Source organism: Dama dama, chromosome 5, assembly GCF_033118175.1.
Source record: "Dama dama isolate Ldn47 chromosome 5, ASM3311817v1, whole genome shotgun sequence".
Taxonomy (NCBI): domain Eukaryota; kingdom Metazoa; phylum Chordata; class Mammalia; order Artiodactyla; family Cervidae; genus Dama; species Dama dama.
Window position 1 is genome coordinate 130,895,866 of NC_083685.1, and position 21,181 is coordinate 130,917,046.

The 21,181-nt window shown below is 49.5% G+C and overlaps 1 long non-coding RNA gene across 2 annotated transcripts; it reads right to left on the bottom strand.

The window, feature by feature from the left end:
• Positions 1 to 8,408: 8,408 nt before the first annotated feature.
• LOC133057900 (uncharacterized) lies at positions 8,409 to 20,623 on the bottom strand. 2 transcript variants are annotated; one of them, XR_009693121.1, is made up of 4 exons: positions 19,751 to 20,623; positions 18,686 to 18,937; positions 16,507 to 16,595; positions 8,409 to 10,500 (listed from the first exon to the last, which is right to left on the bottom strand). It is a non-coding gene; the product is annotated as an uncharacterized LOC133057900 (long non-coding RNA). The 2 variants fall into 2 exon arrangements; XR_009693122.1 differs by lacking the exons at positions 8,409 to 10,500; positions 16,507 to 16,595 and adding an exon at positions 18,215 to 18,607.
• Positions 20,624 to 21,181: the final 558 nt, after the last annotated feature.

Below are 21,181 nucleotides of genomic sequence, written 5' to 3' on the forward strand. Positions count from 1 at the left end.
GAACCCATGACATGAGCTGAGTGCTCACACACACCTCCAGCTGGGTGTGCAGTCCACAACACACACAACCACCCAGAGCTGCTCTGGTCACGCCTGCCGGTTGTCGGCGTGTTGGACTGTGGACCCAGTGTTGAGATAGATTGAGTCTTTCAGGAGAAGCTGGAACCCAGATGTTGGCCACTGATTCAAAGTTAAAACAAGAAAGAAAATACCATGCAGGCCAAGCAAAACATCCTGCAGGCTGTGTTTGGCAGCTGGACTATCCCTGTGTGATCTCTAACCCCAGGAAAGATTTCCGGTAGCACAGGGTTATATTGTCGGTCCCGTTCTACTCAGCATTTTTAATCAATGACTTGGATCAAGCTCTAGAAAGCATGGCTGTTGATCCACAGCCAGAGGGACCATTGGACAACTGACGTGGGATTCTAAAGAAGCTCAGCAAAGCAGGACAGAGGCGCTCGTGGGTAGACACACAGACAATCGCATCCTTGGGTCCACAAACATCCACCACCCAAACACAGAAGGGATTAACAAGAGCACGCGTTAAGAAAAACATGCTGTCACGTTTCAGCTATTTGCAGATCAATGTGGGACGGCGGTGTTATGGGGCTGCCAGGAGGCAAAGGCAACCTCAGCCGGCGTCAAACGCAGCAGAGCCCGCCCGGCTCAGCCAGCCGCAGCCGGGGCGCTGACCTGGGTTCCGAGAAACACGCGAGGAGGGAGAGTTCAAGTCGACATTCAAACACCTTTCAAACACATCTCTGGGGAGGGGAAGGGTTGTCCAGACGGGAAATTGCACCCCGCCCCCCCCCCCCCCCCCCGCCGCACACCAACTGCTCCATCCCTAAAGATGGAAAGCTGAGGGTGGGAAACCTTTAGGATGATGTAGAGGGAACTGGACTGTTAAGGGTGGTCATTAGAACAGGACTGATTCATTGGAAGGACTGATGCTGAAGCTGAAACTCCAATACTTTGACCACCTGATGCAAGGAGCCGACTCACTGGAAAAGACCCTGATGCTGGGAAAGACTTAGGGCAGGAAGAGAAGTGGGTGGCAGAGGATGAGATGGTTAGATGGTATCAGACTGAATGGACATGAATTTGAGCAAACTCCTAGAGATAGTAGAGGACAGGGAAGCCTGGTGGGCTACAGTCCACAGGGTCTCAGAGTCACACACTTAGTGACTGAACAACAACAAATTAGAACAGGCACACCTGAGATGGGATGCAGACAGAGTCCGGGGCGGGGGTGGTTGGAGGGCCTTCCGAGCTCCTGTCACACGATGAACTCCTGGCAGGGAGAGCTGGCAGAGAATAGTGCGTCCAAGAAGCTCATCAAGGTGGTCGGGGAGGCAAGAACAGTAGGCATTCAGAAGTTGAAGTGTCAGAATCGTCACGAGCCACAGTCTCAGGAAGATAAATCCTGGTACATGGTGTTGACTGAAGATGGTACATCAATCATGTAGGAAGATGCAGGGACTGAGGTTCAAGGTTCATGAAAATACTTGGTCTCTTCTTGGTGGGTGTCATATTTTATAGATTGAACCACAAGTTCTAGAACAAAGGCAAGTTGAATTCTTAAGCCAGAACCCTCAGGAATGAGCTAGCTCAATCTCCTTGTTGCATGAATTAGGAAACTGACTCTCACAAAAAGGAAGTGACTTGTCTAGGGTCATATAGCTGGGAAACAACAGAATCGGAACTCGACTGGGGTTTCCTGACCTAAGATGTTATGGTGATGGTCATGCTCAGTGTGGATACTCCGTAAAAAGCTTAACCTCAGTACCATCTTTATTCTCAGACTCACCAGTTGCCCCCATTTAGAGGCTAAAAAAAATGGTCTTGGTAGTAACTGTAATGGTCTCCAGACACAGAGACCTCTACAGCTCAAGACTTGATCTTGACACACTCATTCTGGTTCTCTTTTTTCCCCCCAAGGTAGGTTGGTTCCAGGATTCACCATATTCTTTCTATGTCATTGCGCACTGTTTTTTAAAATTTACATACTTTTAATTGGAAGATACTTGCTTTACGACGTTGTGTTGGTTTCTGCCATACGTCAACATGAATCAGTCACAGGCATACATATATCATCTCCCTGTTGAACCCACCTCCCACCCCCCAGACCGAGGCCCACCGGGTAGACCCCTATCTCGGGGTCTTGGAGCCCCGGCCGCTCCTCTGCGGGGGCGCGGCTTCCCGGCCCGGCCTGGAGCGCGGTCCGCAGGTCCTCGTCCCCGGCGCCCCCGCGCTCCGCCTCCGGCCGCGCCGCTGCGTCCACCTCGCTGCCGCTCCGGGCTTCCGCTGAGACGGCTGCGGTGCCCCCAACGAGCTGGTACGAGAAGAACTCTCTCCTCCCAGGTCTGGAACACGTCACAGGCACCTCCCGGAGCAAGAAGTGAGCTGGGCGCTCCGTGAGGTCAGGAGCCTGGGCTGCAGCCCAGCAGCGGCTTCTCTGCTGCGGTCGTCTGCTCACACCAGCTGTCTCCTGGTGCGCTGTTAGCAGAAAAAGGAAACCTGCTTACACAACAAGCACGTTGCAGCAAACAGATCTTGTAATATTTAGTATCACTTATACTATGAATACGTGTTGTACGGCTGTATGCATACATTTATCAATAATAAAACACATCCCCAAGTCAACTTCGATGCAAAGACATTGAGAGAGAAAGAAGAGTACGCATAAAATGCTGCTCATTCTCCTCCTGGGTGAGACATCATAGTAATTTTTGCTTTAATTTTTGTGTGCTAAGTCACTCTGTAACCCCATAGACTGTAGCCCGCCAGGTCTCTCTCTACGGGATTCTCCAGGCAAGAGTACTAGAGTGGGTGGCCATGCCCTCCTCCAGGGGATCTTTTTGACCCAGGGATCGAACTCATTTAATTTTTAAATGTTCTGTATTGTCCACATTTCTTGTGTGTCACTCATAATTAGAAAAAAATGAGTTTTTTTTCCGAAAGGGAGGGAAGAGGGCACAGCTGGCTTAGAACTGCCTCCTCCAGCTTGGGGGGGGGGGGGGGGGCTCGAAGAACAAAGAGACCGCAGCACCCATGGGTCCTTAGGGACCTTCTGCGGCCACCGGGTCTGGCTTGATTGGGATCTCGGGCCTGGCCAGGCTCCCACCAGCTTAAGGAGCCAGGAGCTGTCCAGAGGTCACCATCTGGGCTGGAAGGTCAGCGCCTTCTCCCCCCAACCCAGTGGGGCGAAGGGGTTGTTGGGAGAGAGGCCCAAGGAGCCAGGGGGAGAACGTGGGCCGTCAGGAAATTGGGGGATAAACAAAGTGTTCCCGCGAGGGTGGGGGCGGGCTCGCTTTGATCCCGGGCCGGGAATGGGAAGCGCTGACTCTGGGAAGATGAGCCGCGTCCGGAGACCTCCTCAGCCCACCTGGGGCGGACCCAGTGAGAGTCTGAGCCCGGCACAGGTGGACGGGGCACAGGCCCGGGAGGCAGCCCGCCAGCACCCCCAGACCCCGCGTCCCCGCGGCCAAATCACAGCCCTGCAGCGGGCCTCCAGCCTCCCCGCTCTGCCCGTCCGCAGCCGGCCACTCTAGCTTGGCACAGGCTGGCCCTCTGCCCAGACTCCTCTCCCTCTTTTAAGAGTTCGCTTTTTAAAGAAAGGTTCCGCTCGCTGCTCTCCGGAGCATTCTCAGCCCTCCCTGCCCTGACCACCCCACTCTGTCACGCCATGGTTTGCCTCAACGTATGTCTCCCTTATCCTCTTCCTGCCCCTGGTACCCAGTGGGCACCCTGTGCCACATCCTTGCCCTTTGCACTCTGAGTGCGCAATGGACGGCTCCAGGGAGGGAGCATGCCACTTGCCTGGACGTCTGTCCTAAGACCTCGGTCGGCCTGACCTTGCTCAGTGTTCAGAGCGACTCATCCGGGGAGTCCCGGTCACCCTGACTGTTGCGGCATTTCCCCGGGCCGGGCACCCCTGCTCACAGTGGACGCCCTGCTGGCCTGCTGCTGCTGTGCATCTCAGGCACGGAAATCCATGGCCTGACCTTGTACGAAACCCCCTTCCCGGATGCAGCTTGTGATGGTGCATTTTATGTGTCAGCTTGAGCGTGTAAGGAGACGCCAAGAGAGCTGGGGAAACATTAGCTGTGTGTGTGAGGGCGTTTCCGGGAGAGATGAGCGTTTGCGTCCCTCACCAAGGCAGGTGGACGTCACCCAGTCCACTGAGGTCCCCAATAGAATCAGATGGAGGAGGAAGGCAAATTCTCTTTCTCTCTTACTGAGCTGGGACAGCCACCTTCTCCTGCCCTCAGACACAGGCTTTCAGGCTCAGATCACACCATCTGTCAGCCCCACCCCAGTTGTCAGCTACTTTGGACGTGGATTGCATCACACCACTAGCTTTCCTGGTTCTGCAGCTTGCAGCTGGCAGACTGTGGGACTTCTAGGCCTCCACAACTGTGAGAGCTAATTCTTATCATAAACAGCCATCTATAGATCTGGGCTTCCCTGCTGGCTCAGCAGTCAAGAATCTGCCTGCAATGCAAGAGACCCAAGTTCGATTCCTGGGTCAGGAAGATCCCCTGGAGAAGGAAATGGCACCCACTCCAGTACTCTTGCCTGGGAAATCCCATGAACAGATGAGCCTGGTGGGCTACAGTCCATGGGGTTGCAAAAGAGATAGTATTGAGCCACTGAAGAACAACAATAATCAAACTATCTATGGTCTGTTTATCTATCATCTGTCTCTCTTTCCATACATCTTCTATCTACCTATTCTCTCTATCTTTCTATCACCTATCTGTCCATCCATCCGTCTGTCTTATCTGTCTACCTTCTATCTACCTATTCTACCTTTCTATCTACCTATCTATTCACCCTCTTGGTTCTGTTCCTCTGGAGAACCCTGACTAAAGCACACGTCTATCCCAAAGATGTACCCATTAGACCCAGGAAGCTGGAAACATGTAGGCTCTAAGTGCGGAGCATCACAACTATTTTTAAGGAAGAAATCCAGAAAACAAAAGCCAAAGCAACTGCCCTTGTCCATCATGACTCCTCAGACATGGATTGACAAATAACAAAATTGAGAATAATAAGCTTTCAAACTCCCCTTTTCCCTCTGAGACTCACTAAACACAAACATCTGGGTTGATTCTGGGGACCGGCAGAGTAGAATTCCCCTGGACTTGGGAGAGAAGGAAAAGAACGGGCTTTGAAATCAGGCAGACCCAGGTCCCAATTCCCTGTCCAGTCACCAGTCGGCTCTGTGACTTTGGGCTAAGCCTCCAGGTTCTCCTCTGCCGGAGGGGATGATGCTATTTATGTCTCACGGTGTTGGGAGGGTGTGCGCCGCTGACCACCGTCTGGCAGAGAGCACAGTGCCTCAGATGGTGCAGGTGCACATTAAAGGCAACTTTTGTTGGAAGTCCATCAGCTTGATTCTAGTCTGAGCTCAAGTTGACTAATTTCTGGCTCTCAGTTGCTTTGTCCGTAAAATGGGAGAGGAATGGACCAGGCTCTGCCCTCCGGTCATACTGACCTCCTTTTAATTCCTTGTGTGTGTGTTGCTGCCTCGTTGTGGGGCCTCTGCGCTCATAGTTCATGTTACTTAACGTTAGACTCAGCTGCAGAGAGAGAAAACCCAAAGGAGCAGTGAGTTAATGAGAGAAAGAGCTTACGCCTCTCCTGTACCAGCCCCAGTAGGTGCTTCAAGACAGTCAAGTCTCCTGTTCTATTCTTCACCATCCTCAACACGTAGTTCTGCCTCATGGTCAAAATGGCTGCTGGGCTGCTGCCATCACGTCCCTCTTCAGCCGGCAGAGAGCTGAAAAGACAAAGGGCAAGGCACACCCTCTCCCTTAGAGACCTTTCTCAGAATCTGCACATGTCAGAGGGTGGAGGCTGTCACGCTCGTTTTCTAGGGCTGCTATGACGAGATGCCACAGACTGAGCGGCTGGCTTGCATGTGTGCTAAGTTGCTTCAGCCATGTCTGACTCTTTGCAACCTTGTGGACTGTAGTCCGCCAGGCTCTTCTGTCCGTGGGATTCTTGAGGCAAGGATACTGCAGTGGGTGTCCATGCTCTCCTCCAGGGGATCTTCCTGACCCAGGGATCGAACTGCGTCTCTTATGTCTCCTGCCTTGGCAGGCGTGTTCTTTACCACTAGCGCCCCCTGGAAAGGCCTGAGTGGCTTAAGCAATGGTGATGGTGGTTTAGTCACTAAGTCGTGTCCGACTCTTGCGACCCCACGGACTGTAGCCCGCCAGGCTCCTCTGTCCATGGGATTTTCCAGGCAAGAATATTGGAGTGGATTGCCATTTCCATCTCCAGGGGATCTTCTCGACCCAGGAATCAAACCCAGGTCTCCGGCATTGCAGGCAGATTCTTTACCGACTGAGCTATGAGGGAATCTCACACCTCCAGAGGCTGGAAGTCCAAGATCAAGGTTTGGTTTCTTCTGGGACCGCTCCCCCTGCCTTCTGGCTGTGTCTTCACTTGGTCTTTTCTCTGTGATTTATGTATGATATGTATGTCACGTCCAAATGTCCTCTGCTTGCAAGGACACCAGTTTTATGAGATTAAGGCCCACCCTGAAGACCTGATTTTAACTAAATCGACTCTTTAAAGACCTCATCTCCAAATACAGTTATATGCTGAAGTACTATAGGTTAGGGCCTCAACATAGAACTTTTGGGAGAACATATGTGACCCGTAACAGCTACGTTTAGTGACCTACTTCCAACGACTAGGTTATGAGGACAGAGGAAAAAATTTAACTTTATTGTAGCAACACCTGGCAAACTCTCCTCCAGCTAGGTCCCAAGGTCAGCCTCATCAGTGCCAACTCATGTTGATGGTACAGCTTTTGGTATGACCACAGTTTACCTCCATGGTCTTCCTTCCAAAATCCATCACCCCTGTCTCACCAAGAGAGAAACATCAGGTAAACCCACACGGAGGGACCAGGACACCTCAGAACGGTCAAGGTCACCCAGTCCCAGGAAAGTCCGAGAGAGGACGCCTCATGGCTACATGCAATGTGGGATCCTGAATGGATCCCTGGAACACAGGCCAGATGTTTGGAAAAACTGGTGAAATCTGGATAAAATCTGCAGTTTCATTAATAGCAACGTATCCCCGTCTCCTTAGTTGTGGCAAAAGCACGGAGCTGCGTAAGAAGCTGCCAGTGGGAGAAACTGGGTGTGGGTGCGCAGGGCCTCTCGGAACAAGCTTTGCAACTTCGCTGTGAATCTAAAACGATCCTAAAATTAGAGCTTCCTTTGAAAAAATAACCCACCCTCCTGGACTTACATTTTTAAAAATTATTTATCTATCGATTGCTTGATTCGAGGGTATAATTGTGTTACAATATTGTGTTAGTTCCTGCTGTACAATGAAGTATATTTATTATTTTTATTAAAAGTATAGGGGCTTCCCTGGCGGCTCAGATGTCAAAGAAGCTGCCTGCAATGCTAGAGACTTGGGTTCGATCCCTGGGTTGGAAAGATCCCCTGGAGGAGGAAATGACAACCCACTCTAGTATTCTCGCCTGAAGAATCCCATGGACAGAGGAGCCTGGCGGGCTAGAGTCCGTGGGGTCGCCATGAGTGGGACACGGCTTAGCGACCAAACCACGACCACACGGTGGGTTACAATTACAGTCTCTGCTGCACAGCGTGATTCAGTCATACACATGTTGCCTTCCTTTAGAAAGCATTCTTTCCCACTATGGTGCATCACAGCACATTGAATATGTATATAGTTCCCTGTACCACACAGTAGGGCCTTGTTGCTCTCCCAACTTATAAATCACAGCTCTCATCTGCTGATCCCTCCTCTCCCCTGACCCCCTCCCTCTTGGCAACCACAAGTCTGCTCCGAGTGTGGCGAACTTACATTCTGATTGGGACTCGGGTGGGGAGGGGACAACCGACACTGAACAATAAATAACCACATTAAGTAAGTCAGGAGGTATGTTTGGAGGAGATGAATACCCTAAATAAAAGAGCGGGGAGTGGGTGGGGAGAACAGGCCAGGAATGCTGCTGCAAGGCTACATCCTAAATAGAGCGAAAGCACGCAGAAAGGGCTGGCCCAGGGCTAAGCCAGGGCAGCCCCATCTTGCCAGCGTTTTGTTAGGCTGATGTTCAGATGAGTTGCATTATATAAAGTATGAATGAATAAGGGAGGCCACAGAGGGATGATTTTAACATTCTCTGGGTGTCAAGAGGAAGTCAGATTAGGGGCTTCCCTGGGGGTTCAGTGGTTACGTCTCCACCCTCCAACGCAGGGGGCGCAGGTTTGATCCCTGGTTGGGGACCTAAGACCCCACTTACCAAAAAACGCCCCATGAAACAGAAGCGATATTGTAACTAATTCAATAAAGACTTTAAAAGTGGCACACAACAGCAACAAGAAAAAATCTTTATTTAAAGAGGAAGTCAGATGGAAATATTTGCCACAGACAGTCCGCACAGCGAGAACGCAGAATCCAGGAGACCCCTGAGCCCTCAGGCTGTCTATCCCACGAAGAACCTGGGAAGCTGACTTAGAAGAGCCCGTTCGTCAGCTCAGAGGCCCAAGATTTGAGAGGATCGATTTTAACGTTCCCATTATCAGTGATAAATAATCACAGGGGAAAAGAGTGAAAACGACTTCGGGAGCCCCTTTGAGGAGCAGGCTGAGTGCCATCATTGTCGGAACACTTCTGCAAAGGAGCTGATTTTATCCCCGTTTTGTAGGTAAAGACACTGCGGCGCAGCGCGCTTAAAGAAACTGCCCAAGGCCCCGGGGTTGAGCACCAGCTAAACCCGCGCTGGTTTCCTTCGACGAGCAGCGCAGGTCCGCCTGGTCGGCTCTCAGCGGCTCCCTTGAAACGGGCTGGCCGGGCGCCCCCAGCCCGCCCCGCCCCAGCAGAGGCCAAAGAACCAGAAAGGCCCCATTCATGTGGTCCCGCAGGAAGCCGGCGTTGAAAGCAAACACACACGGAGCCCAGGACGGTGACTCACAGCGCCCGGGCCTCCTTCTCACCGGTTGCACACACTTTTCCAGCGCATTGAAGTCTGGTAGAAATCGTGCTTCCTGGGAAGATATCAAGGAAACCGTGCCAGGAACCAAGCGGCAGGTCCTACTCCGAGTCCTCGGCCCCCTTTTTGAGGTTTTTCTTTTTTTCCCAGGGCCATTCCTTTCAAAATAAAAAATTTTCCCCCTCCCCATTGACCTTGTTCGCGGAGCTGGTCCCGCCCCCGTACAGCGAGCACGTCTGTGCTGGGTCTGTTCTTTCTGCCACTTCCTGGCTCTTTGAGCGCGGCTGTGATGTCTGAGCAGCGGGCCCTTCTGATCCAAGTGCCGCTCGCCGGCTCATCCGCTCCGCAGGTATCAAGAATGAGGGCAGCGGGGCCTGGGGGCCCTCATTAGAAGGGGCGGCCGGCTCTCCCACCGGCCAGAGCGGGGAGGGCAGCCCCGACTCCACCAATGACGGGTGTTGAAAGAAAGCTCCAGGGGTGAGTGAGAGACGCCGACGGGCGGAGTCAGAAACAGAAGGTTAAAAAAGACGAGAAATGCAAAAACAAACAAACAACCAAACCCCACAAAATCCTTCTTTCCGACTGTCTAAGTGGCTCCCTTTCAGGACCTGAGGCTTTTCGGAAAAACGTGCTGCGAAGAGCAGACCCTTTGGTGCTGTAGCATCTTCCCTCCGAGGGCAACGCCTCTGGCCGTCGGGTGTCCGACCCGGAGCTCTCGGCCCAGCTCAGCCGCAGCTCCGGAGGGCAGGGAGGCCTTACCTCTGTCAGCGCGGCCGCGGCCATCCGAGCAGAGGGCGGTGGGCAGCTCCAGTCCGGGAGCCTCCCTGGATGTGGATGGCTCAGCCTCGCTGGAGGGAGGAGGGCGTGGGGAGCCGGGCCCTGGAGAGCCGCGCGGTGGCGGCACTAGCGCAGCGCCAGGCCAGCCTGGTGGTCCGTGGGGGCGCCCGCCCTCTCGAGGGGGTGTCCGCACCCCGCCGGTGGAGGCGGCACTGGCGGTGGGCGTTGGGGCCTGGCTCTGAGCCCGGCTGACCCAGGCCGACCTGCGCGGGCTGTCTCAACTCTCTGGGCTTTGTCTCCTTTTCTCGGAAACGGTGATGATTCTGCATCTTCGTGCAGCGTCAAGCGTGTGTTTCCTTGAGCACCTACTATGCGCTGGCTGCTGGATAGGTAGCAAGACGATAAGAAGACGGCGAGCAAAGACCGCTTGCTCTGCTGGGGGAGATAGACACACGGACCAATGACTAAAATCCAGGGCGATGAGTGCAGTGATAGGAGTGGGCATCCCATGGGGGCAGGCAGGGAGTCTTTCTTGCATGGGAGACCACGGAAGCTGCCTTTAAGCTTCGAAAGATAACTTCCGAGTGTGATGGGCAGATGGGAGGCAAAGAGAAAGTGGTGTCACGGGTAGAGACCCAGTGATGCTGTCCTCCACACTAGAATCATCTCAGTGGAAGCTGGATCGAGGTGATGTCATATTGCTGATGTTCCTAGGCATCTTGTGGATGAAAATGAAACTGCTCTCCAGAGGAAGATAACCACCCAAACACAAGAGAAAAGAAAGTTAAAGGCAAGTGACAATCTTCCAGTCTTAACCTCCACTATTCTAGAAAGTATAGTGGTGATTTGTGTGCAAAGGTTTGAAATTTAAAAGTACTGAGTTCCTGAAATTCAATAAAATATTTTTATTATTGTACTAATATTTATGGGATATTTAATATTTATTAATATTTATGGGAGGTGGAAGGGAGGTTCAAGAGAGAGGGGACGTGTATACCTATGGCTGATTCATGTTGATGTATGGCAGAAACCAGCACAATATTGTAAAGAAGGAGATTTTAATATGTCTCAAATAAAACAGGGAATTAATCAGAAAGAATATGATAGATTTGAGCAACATGAGTAGCAAACTTGACTTAATGGATATATATATGAAATGTTAGAATCAACAACTTGAAGCACACATTTTTTTTCAAGCGTTTGTGAAAAAAAAAAAAAGGATTTAAAAATGACTATATGTTGGGCCATAAAACAAGTTTAAAACTATTAAAATCATACACAGTAAATCCACTGACTACAATGCAATTAAACTAGAAATCAATAACAAGACAATAAGTAGAAAATCCCCATGTGTTCATAAATTAAACAACATATATTGCTATTAACCCATAAGTAAAAGAATAAATCACAATGGAAATAATAAAAAAAAGTATTTAAAATGAATGATAATGAAATGTAACAACATGTGTGTGATGCAGCTCAAGTGATGCTTAAAGGAAACTACACAGCTTTAGTTTCATACATTTGGAAAATAAATACCTGAAAATCAGTGATCTAAGTACCAAACTTAAGAAGTTAGAAAAAAGAACAGTAAATAAGCCCCCACTAAGTAGAATGTAACAAGAAATAAAGCTATTTTCAGAAATTAATGAAACAGAAAGGCTTCCCTGGTGGCTCAGTGGTAAAGAACCCACCTGCCAATGCAGGAGACCTGGGTTCAATTCCTGGGTTAGGAAGATCCCCCGGAGAAGGAAATGGCAACCCACTCCAGTATTCTTGCCTGGGAAATCCCATGGACCGCAAGCTTTAGTCCATGGGGTCGCAAAAGGGTCAGACACAAGTTAAGGTCTAAACAACAAGAAGGAAGCAGAAACCAAACAAAATAGAGACTCGATAAAGCCAAAGATGATTCTTTAAAAAGAATGTTGTTGTTCAGTCGCTCAGTTGTGTCCGACTCTTTGTGACCCCATGGATTGCAACATGCCAGGCCTCCCTGTCCTTCTCCATCTCCCAAAGCTTGCTCAAACTCATGTCCATCGAGTCGGTGATGCCATCCAACCATCTCGTTCTCTGTCGTTCCCTTCTAAGAGTAACTCCCTGGTAAAATTAATCAAATAAAAAAGAGAAGGCACAAATATTGGGCTCCAGCATCAGGAATTAAATTTAAAGGAAGACATCACTGCATTTTTAACAAGAGGAGATATTATAAAGAATTTTATGCCAATAAATTCAAATGTAATGGACAAGATTTTAGAAAAATTTAACTTACCAAAATAGACACTAGAAGAATTGAAAAATGTGAACAGTCCTAAATTAACTTAAAAAAATTAATCTGTGATTTAAAAGTTTTCACAGTGAAAGATCCGGGTTGAGAAGGCTTCACTAGCAAACTCTTTCAAACATTTGAGGGAGGAATAACACCAATTTTACATAAACTCTTCCAGTAAATGAGAAAAATATGTTTTTCAACTCAGTTTATGAGGATAGCATATCCTTGACACCAAAACGTGAAAGGAAAATTACAGGTCTATGTATCTAATGAATAAGGATGTAAATTCTGGACAGAAGGTTGGAAAGCCAAATGCTGAGATATAAAAAAAGATAACATATGACAATCAAGTTGAATTAATTCCAGTAGGGTTAGGTTCATTTGATATTAGAAAATTAATCACTGTGATTTAAATTCTAGCAAAATCAATGAGAAAAATTTATTATTGTCTCAATAGATGCAAAAAATTTATTTGATGGCTACCTACTCCAGTGTTCTTGTCTGGGAAATCTCATGGACAGAAGAGCCTGGTGGGCTACAGTCTATGGGGCCACAAAGAGTCAGACACAACTGAGCCACTGATCACACACACACACACACACACACGTAACCATTTATGGTTAAAAACATAAAAGTCTTCATAAAATAGGGATAGAAGAGAACTTCCTTAACCTGGTAAAAGTGGTATTTACAAAAATCAAATTTAAAAAAAATTCACAACTTGTCACAAATATAATCCTTAACAGTGAAATACTAAAATCATCAACTGAGATCAGGAAAGAGATATCAGTAAGTAGTACCAATGTTCTATTCAGCATTATACTGGAAAAACTTGTAACAGGCCAGAAAAAGAAGTAATGGGGAACTTCCCTGGTGGTCGTGACAAGGTCTCGGCGCTCCCAATACAGGGGGCCCAGGGTCTGTCCCTGCTCAGGGAACTAGATCCCACTTGCTGCAGTGAAGATGGAAGATCTGGTGACCAAGACCCAGGGAAGCCATAAATAAATAAACAATAAAATATTAAAAAAGAAATAGTGGTATAAGCTTGAATATGTACAAATAGTAACTAAAATTATGTATGCGGAAAATCTTAAAAGATATTGACAAACTATTAACAAAATATTAACAATAAAATACTAATAAATAATAAGGGAATTGGGGAAATATTTGAATATATGAAATCAATATACAAAATCAATTATATTTCTATAACAATTAGAATTTCTAACAACTGGAAAATAAAAGAATTAATAATTTAAAAAACAAAAATTTTATTTTATTAAAAATGTAATAAAAAATTTGCACTTACAACAAAATATAAAATCATTAAATATTTAGTTAGAGTTAAAACTAGTAAAAGGATTCAAGACAACTTAAAAAGTTACAAAAGGGTTATTGAGGGAAATTGAAGAGGACTTAATATATGGAGAAATATGCTAGTTCCTTGGACTGCAAGGAGATCAAACCAGTCCATCCTAAAGGAAATCAGTCCTGAATATTCATTGGAAGGACTGAGGCTGAAGCTGAAACTCCAACACTTTGGCCACCTGATGTGAAGAACTGGCTCATTGGAGAAGACCCTGATGCTGGGAAAGATTGAAGGTGGGAGGAGAAGCGGGTGACAGAGGATGAGATGGTTGGATGGCATCACCGACTCAATGACATGAGTTTGAGCAAACTCCGGGAGATGGTGATGGACAGGGAGGCCTGGTGTGCTGTAGTCCCTGGGGTCACACAGAGTTGGACGAGACTGAGCGACTGAACTGACCGATGCTATATTCATATACTGAAGAGTCAATACTATAAAAATGTCAATTCTCCCAAAATTAAGCTCTAGATTCAGTGAAATCCCAATCTAAACCTCAACAGATATTGTGTGTGTGTGTGTGTGTGTACTGACAAGATGATCCTCAAATTTATATTGAAATACAAATAGTCATGAATAGTCAAGACTACCTTAGAAAAGAATGACAAAGAGCAAGCACTTGCTCTACCAGACATGAAGACATTAGTTGCTATAATTAAGACACTGTGGTGATGGTGAGATTGTAGGCAAACAGAGCAAATTAACAACAGAGAGAGCCCAGAAACAGATGCCCACATCTCTGAAAACCTGACTGCCCATCAAGGTGGCATCGTAGATCAATGCAGAAGGGATAACATCCTCAAACAGTGCTGGGTCAATTGGACAAACATATAGAACAAGATTAACCTTGATATTTTTCATACAATTTACAAAAACCAGCTCTGTAACGTTGAGTTCTCACCTGACACCATGTTTGTGCTATCCCTGGAAACCTGGGTTTGGGGGTCCGTGTGTGTGTGAGTGTGAGAGAAAGAGAAAGAAAGTGAGTGTGTCGAGTGTGGGTCTATGTGAGTGAAAGTCGCTCAGTCGTGTCCGACTCTTTGCGACCCCATGGACTGTAGCCCGCCAGGCTCCTCTGTCCATGGGTTTCTCCAGACAAGAATACTGCAGTGGGTTGCCATCCCCTTTTCCCGGGGATCTTCCCCACTCAGGGATGGAACCCAGGTCTCCTGCATTGGCAGTCGGGTTCTTCTACTGCGGAGCTACCAGGGAAGCTTCCATAGTCTGGCCTTTTCCAGAATGTCATGGAGTCGGAATCATACAGAGGGCAGCATTTTCAGACTGGCTTCTTTCCCTTGGCAGTCTGCATTTGTTAATATGTCTCCTCTGTCTTTTCGGAACCTGCTAAGCTCCGTTCTTTCCCGCACTGACCCTGTGACCCAGGTGGAGCAGGAGATGCTGCAGGCTGGGCCAAGGTCTTCTCAGAGCCCGGCAGTGCTGCGGTCCACTGTGTTAGAACAGGGGCAGGGACAGCGGGGAGGCTTTGCTAAAGCCCACCCCAGACATGTGGACGGGGTTCCTGGGGGGCCCTGCAGATGGGCTCTGCCCCCTCAGATGCATCCCTCCCTCCCCTCCCTGGGGGAGCACAGAACAAAGGATGCTGGGTGCTGACAAGGGGACCCCGAACCACCTCACCCCACACTCTGCCGGGCAAGGAAAGACCATTCTGGGAGGAAAATGCCCACCCCCTAATCCAGCTCACCCTGAGCCCGGAAGGCCACTGGTGTCTCCGCCCCCTCCACGGGAGGAGGGCTTTGCCGAGGGAGCAGACGGCCTCCTGAACCCCCACCAGATGCGAACCGGCTGCGTGTCCTCTCCCCGCCGCCCTCCTGGGCCGAGACAGAAGTGACCCTCCGTGTCTGATGCCGGCCTGAACGGCTCTCACCCCTGGCGTCCCCGGCTATGACTCCCGACCTCCTCGGCCTCCTTCCTGGCTTCCTCCTTGGCTTGGCATCATTCATGCTCGCAAAATGAACAGAGGAACAAGCTTTTCACTCGGGGTCACCCCTCGACCAGAAGAATTCATGCAAAGTTTTGCAAAACTTGGCCACCGTCAAGGTCTGGCCTCCTGAATCCCGGCGGGCTTGGGAGGGTGAGGCTCAGGGCACCTCTGCAGGATGGACGGGGCGGGGAGGCGCGGGGGCTGGAGAAGAAACAGACGATATGGACCAGCCCCCAGAGAAGAGAAAGCCCTGTAAATGGCATCAGACACCTCCTCCCTAAAGAGCTTCGAGGAGCTGTTTTTAGGGTCCGCCTCTCACAACACAGGATACCCCAGACTGTGTATCTCACCATCATGTCTGAGGCCCAAACTACAAAGGTCTCTGATGTTTCTTCCTGCGGACGTTTTTTCCCCCCACAATCTGAACTTTTTTCCCCCCAAGGTCCCCCACTTTCCAGTGAACCCTCTCCCGTCTCTTTTTCTTGCTGAAGCTGCAGATGTACACGACGGTGGTGTGAAAAAAGCTAATTAAACTGCAGCGACTCGGCGGGGGGCAGGCAAGTCCCCACCGCGCTCAGGGCGTGATTGATCCGCACTGTCACTCCGCTCCGCTGGGTGTCATAACTTAGTGACAAACCGAGGATTACAGAGGCCCAGAGTCACTCTCCCCCTTTGTCGTTCGGCAGACATCAAAGCGGCAGGGAGTTTTAGTGTTTTTCCTAAGTAGTTAGGGCAGGAGTCGCTCACAGTTTAGAATCTGTGTACAACTCAAGGTGGGGGGTTGGGGAGGGGAAGCACAAAACCACCCCAAAATGATTCGTTGGATTTAAAAAAAAAAAAAAGAAGGAAAAGAAAACCAAAGCCGAGCAAAGCAAATGAAACAGAGGCCGGCGGTAGAAGCACGCTCTTGGCAGGGGTTGTTGGAGATTTTGCATTATTTGTCTAAGCCACACGGAGGCCTGCTGGGGCGAGGCATGCCGTCTGGAAATTAGGTTTTCTAGGGGAAAAAAACGACTATAAACGCTACAGTGCTGGTCGCTTCCTAAGCAAGGGGGTTTATTTTAATCAGTGCAGGAGGAAGCTGGGGGGGGTGTGGCGGCGGTCACAGGGATGTGTTTGAAGGTGAATACCAACAATTACTATCACAAAAATGATTGGAGACTCACCTTATCTTGAAGGTACACAGATCCCCAGAGACAGCACAGTCAAAGCTGGGCTCTCTCAGAATATTTACCTTCAGCACCAGAGCAGAGACCTGAAATCAGAGCAAGATGGGGGAAACTGCAGTCACGTCACCCTCGGGATGCAAATGGTTTTCCCGGAAGTAGCACTGAGCCCCTTGAGGACACTGTTGGGGTCAGGCCTCTGATAAGGCTGGGGGGGCATCACGCCCTGTGGGGGGCCAGTTCTACCCGTCACTTTGAACAGAGGCAGACCCTGGACAGGGAGCAGCTCTGCGGTGGCCGCTCGTGGACTCTGAAGGTGGGTGGGTGGACATCAAAGATGGGGGGGCCCAGCCCACGTGGTGTGAGAGAGGGACAAAGGCTCTGCTGTGTGACTCTGGGGAAGTCTGTCCACCTCTCCGGGCTTCGGTTTCTTCCTCCTCCATAAAGGGAAATAATCCTTTCTTCCTCACTCAGTGGGTTGTGCAAATGTATTAAGCAGCACTGATGAGAGTGTTTCACAAATTAGCCATTAAGTGCATCCATCAGGAAATGGAAGCGGGGAAAGAGCATTCTCTACGTGTGCTGGGCAGGTGACATGCGTGAAGGAAGTTATCACGGCAGCACCCACGTGGGCACCCGGCACCCACGTGGATCTCCTGTAGCACTTTCACTGAAATTCACTCTGGATTGTGTTGCTCCTAAAACCCACTCAGGATAAACAATGGCCTTGAGTCTCTTCTATGTGTACGTAGGAATCTAGGCATGCCTATTTGTATCCTGATGAGCAGAAACAAGAAAAGTAAAAATCACGGTGGTAGAGTCAGGTTTTACTGCTATGAGTAAAGATGGAATGGGCCGTCTGCAGGAAGAGGAGGGGGAGGGTGGGGAGGAGGGAGCCCTGCAGTCACGAGGAGGTCCCGGCAGGTGGCTGGTAGAGCATCACCCACCCATGGAACGATACCCCCCGGCCCCACGGCTGGGCCGGAGCCTGGTGGGCTCCAAAGTGGACTTCTGTCAGCGTGCTCAGGGGTCTGATGGCCCCTCAAGCAAATTCACGCTGCCCATCCACTGTGTAGACCGATCCATCTGCAAACTGGGCCCTAGCTCTTGCTTAGTGAGTAGGCCGCCCAAGGACAGCCAGCAAGGCGGATTCTTAACCACTGGACCACCAGGGAAGTCCCTGACTTTCTTTTCAGGTCATAGACTTGTGCCTTCACTTTTTGACATTATCTCTGACACATTGTAATTGAGTGCATCACAGTTGATTCTTGTCGGGGTATTCTAGTCTTTGCTAGAAGTACCTGTATTAGTAAATACAACCTACAAAGTGAGTTCCTTCTATATACACCCAAGGGCATCTTTTTATAGTGATTCCTATTTATTAAAGTTGCAGAATTACTTTGAAGAAACCAATAACTTCCTTTGTAAGACTACAGAGGACATGAGTCTACTAGACCTGGGTTCTGCTTCTCCAACTACAGAGAGGCTTCCTCAGATGAAATCTCTATGGAATAGAGCTGTCTTCTCTAACAAAGTTGAGTCTGGTCCCAACCCTCTGAGCCAGCGATTCCACGCCTCCATATATATCCGAGAGTCACTCCCACACGGGCCCCAAGGGACTAGGACAGGAATGGTTGTTGCAGCATTTTTTCCCAAGAGTCAAAGATGAAAAACAGCCTTAGTGACTCTCGGCAGCAAGAGAGGCAAATCACAGTGTATTCCTATAAGAGACGCTATTGGTTGGAGAAAATGACTGCACCACAGAGGAGGGCATGCATGCAAATAAATCTCAAAAACAAAACATGATGAACAAAGAAATGCAAGTCACAGGGAACAGCATGGTGCGAGTTTGTTAATAAAAAGTGCAAAAACTGGCAACAATCAATACATCGATCAGGGCTGTATACATAAGTGGAGACACTATGAAAGAAGACAGAAGGAAGGAGGAGGGGGGGTGGGGAGGGCATGAGGAGGGGCGGGGAGGAAGAAGATCGTCTTCTTTCTGGAGTGAGGCTGTGTCCTCCCAGCTCAAGGAGACTCAGGCAGGCAGTGTGTTGGGTATCGGGGTAAAACCACCGTGATCATCAAGACCTCAGAGTTCCTGTATTAGAGGATATTTAGATACACAGCAAGTAGGTAGCAGGGGCTTCCCAGGTGGCGCTTGTGGTAAAGAACCCACCTGCATTGCAGGAGACATAAGAGACATGGGTTCAATTCCTGGGCCAGGAAGATCCCCTGGAGAAGGGAATGACAACCCACTCCGGTTTTCTCGCCTGGAGAATCCCATGGACGGAGGAGCCTGGTGGGCTACAGTCCACGGGGTCCCAAAGAGTCGGACACGACTGAGCGACTTAGCACGCAGTCACACAAGTAGGCAGCAAGGTTTGCAAACTAGACGCTCATGTGATGGGCAGATTTTCTTCTTTGGTGTCTGGAGGAACAAAAGAAGACAAAGTCGTTCATAGCAGGGATGTCTTAAAGACAAAGAGCATCCTGTGTGTCTTCTTTTCATGAGATATCTGTTCAGCTCTTTTGCACATTTTTAAATTGGGTTGTTTATGTCCTTATTGCTAAGTTTTAAGAGATTTTTGTATCTTTTGTATATAACTTCTAGATCAGGTATTTTTGCAAACATTTCCCCCTAATCTGTGGCTTGTGTTTTCATTCTCTATCACAGACTAGGTATTTTAATTTTGATAAACTCTAAGTTATTAAAAAATAACATCTAGAATGGTTAAAGAACAATGGAATATTATTCAGCCATAGAAAAGAATGAATAATGCCAAAGGCAGCAACTATCATACTAAGTTAGTGAAGTAAGTCAGACAGAAAGACAAACGTTTTATGATATCACTTATATGTGGAGTCTGAAAAAATAATACAAGTGAATTTATTTAGAAAACAACTAGACTCACAAATGTAGAAACAAAATTTATGGTTATTACCAAAGGGGGAAGAAGGGACAATAAATTAGGAGTATGGGATTAGGAGACACAAGCTGCTATATATAAAATAGATAAGCAACAGGGAACTGTATTCAATATCTTGTAATAAACGATAAGGGGAAAGAATCAGAGAAGGAGTAGACATGTATCACTGACTCACTTTTCTGTACATCTAAAACATCATAAATCAGCTTCGCCAACAACCAGAGAAACACACGGCTTCTAGAAGAAGGCTCAGGGCCGGCATGAGCCGGGGTTGCTCTCCTCCCCCTTCCAGGACCCCAGCTCACACCACATACCTTGTGTAGTCAACACGCTGCCCGGGAACCCCTCAGATGGCAGGGCAGCACGGGGCGGGCCTGAGGGAGTCAGTTCTGATACAAGGAAAGGAGGCAACAGGAGGCGGCACCCGGAGGGTGGGCGACCGAGTCTGCCCCGTGGCTCCACGGGCGAAGGTCAGCGTGTGACCGCGGACGTAGCAGCAGCACACCGGGGTCAGGGCGGCCTTCAGCATCAGCGCCGAGAGACGGCATCAGGCCAGCCAAGAAGGAAGAGGCTGACTGCTGCTGGCATCACCTCAGGAGCCACCTCCTCAGAGAGACTGGGGGGACCCCGCGGCCGCTCCCCAACACTTCCATTCACTTTAATCCTTGCAGAGCACTTCACAGCAGCTCCCGACTTTAGGGTCTGTTGCTGTGTTTGTTTATTGCTGGTCCTCTGCCCTCCTCCCTCCCTGGGGAGTCAACTTTGTCCCCTTAGTTTCTGAGTCAGAGTAGCATCCTGTGAAGGCTGCCTCCAGGAGTGTAACATTCAGACATCCAACAACACACCCTCAAACAGAGCTGCGAGAAACAGCTTTTTCTAGTTACGCAGGAAGGACAGCTAAGATGCTGGTAGCTGTAATCTCTGTCTCTCCAGCCCTCTCCTAATTACTCAGAATAGGCAAAAGTTTCAAACTGTCTCCTTAAAGTTCCTTGGTCCTGACTACTAATGTTTCAAGGGTCCACCTCCAAGCCTCTCCTGTCTATTTGGAATTTAGACAAAACGTGGATATCTTCTTGGGTACATAGAAGAATTCCCTTTCTCCTCCCTGGAGGAATCAGGAGACATTTCCAGAGGCGTCCTGGGAAATGACCTGCTGGTCCAGACCCTGGCACCAGTGACGTGGGCTTTTGAAGTACCTGCTTGCTGGGATGGCGGGCCGGTCCCGGCAGGACGAACACAAGCTTCCTCCTCACACCCGCCGGCACCTGGGCCAGGCACCCCACACAGCCCCTGCAGAGGGTGTCAGCGCCCCGCCCGCCCCTCTGACCAGAAAGGCCTCGCTCCCCAAGGAGGAACAGGTAGGGGTGGTGGCCTAGTCCCTGGGCCGGCAGGCTGAGTTCCTCTCGCTGCTAAACCAGGAAGCTCATAAAAAGACTTATCTCTGGGTAACCTGTGCCTCCCGTTTCCACCCGCCTGGCGCCTGGGAAAGGACAACAAAGGGGCGTAGAGAACAATGCCCGTCTGTGAGGCCGGGCCTGCCGCCGAGTCATGGGAACCCCAGGGGCTCCGTCCCTCCCTGCCTTGGCCCTGTGCCTGGGGGGCCAGGCTCCCTCCTTGGTAGACCAGATGGCCCTGGTGGCCAATGGTGCTCCTGGTCTGTGGTCTTATCCGTGTTCTTTCTTAAAAGGTAAAATCCTTCTGAGAGAGCCTTTTATTTCTTAGAATACTCCTGACGTCATGACTCT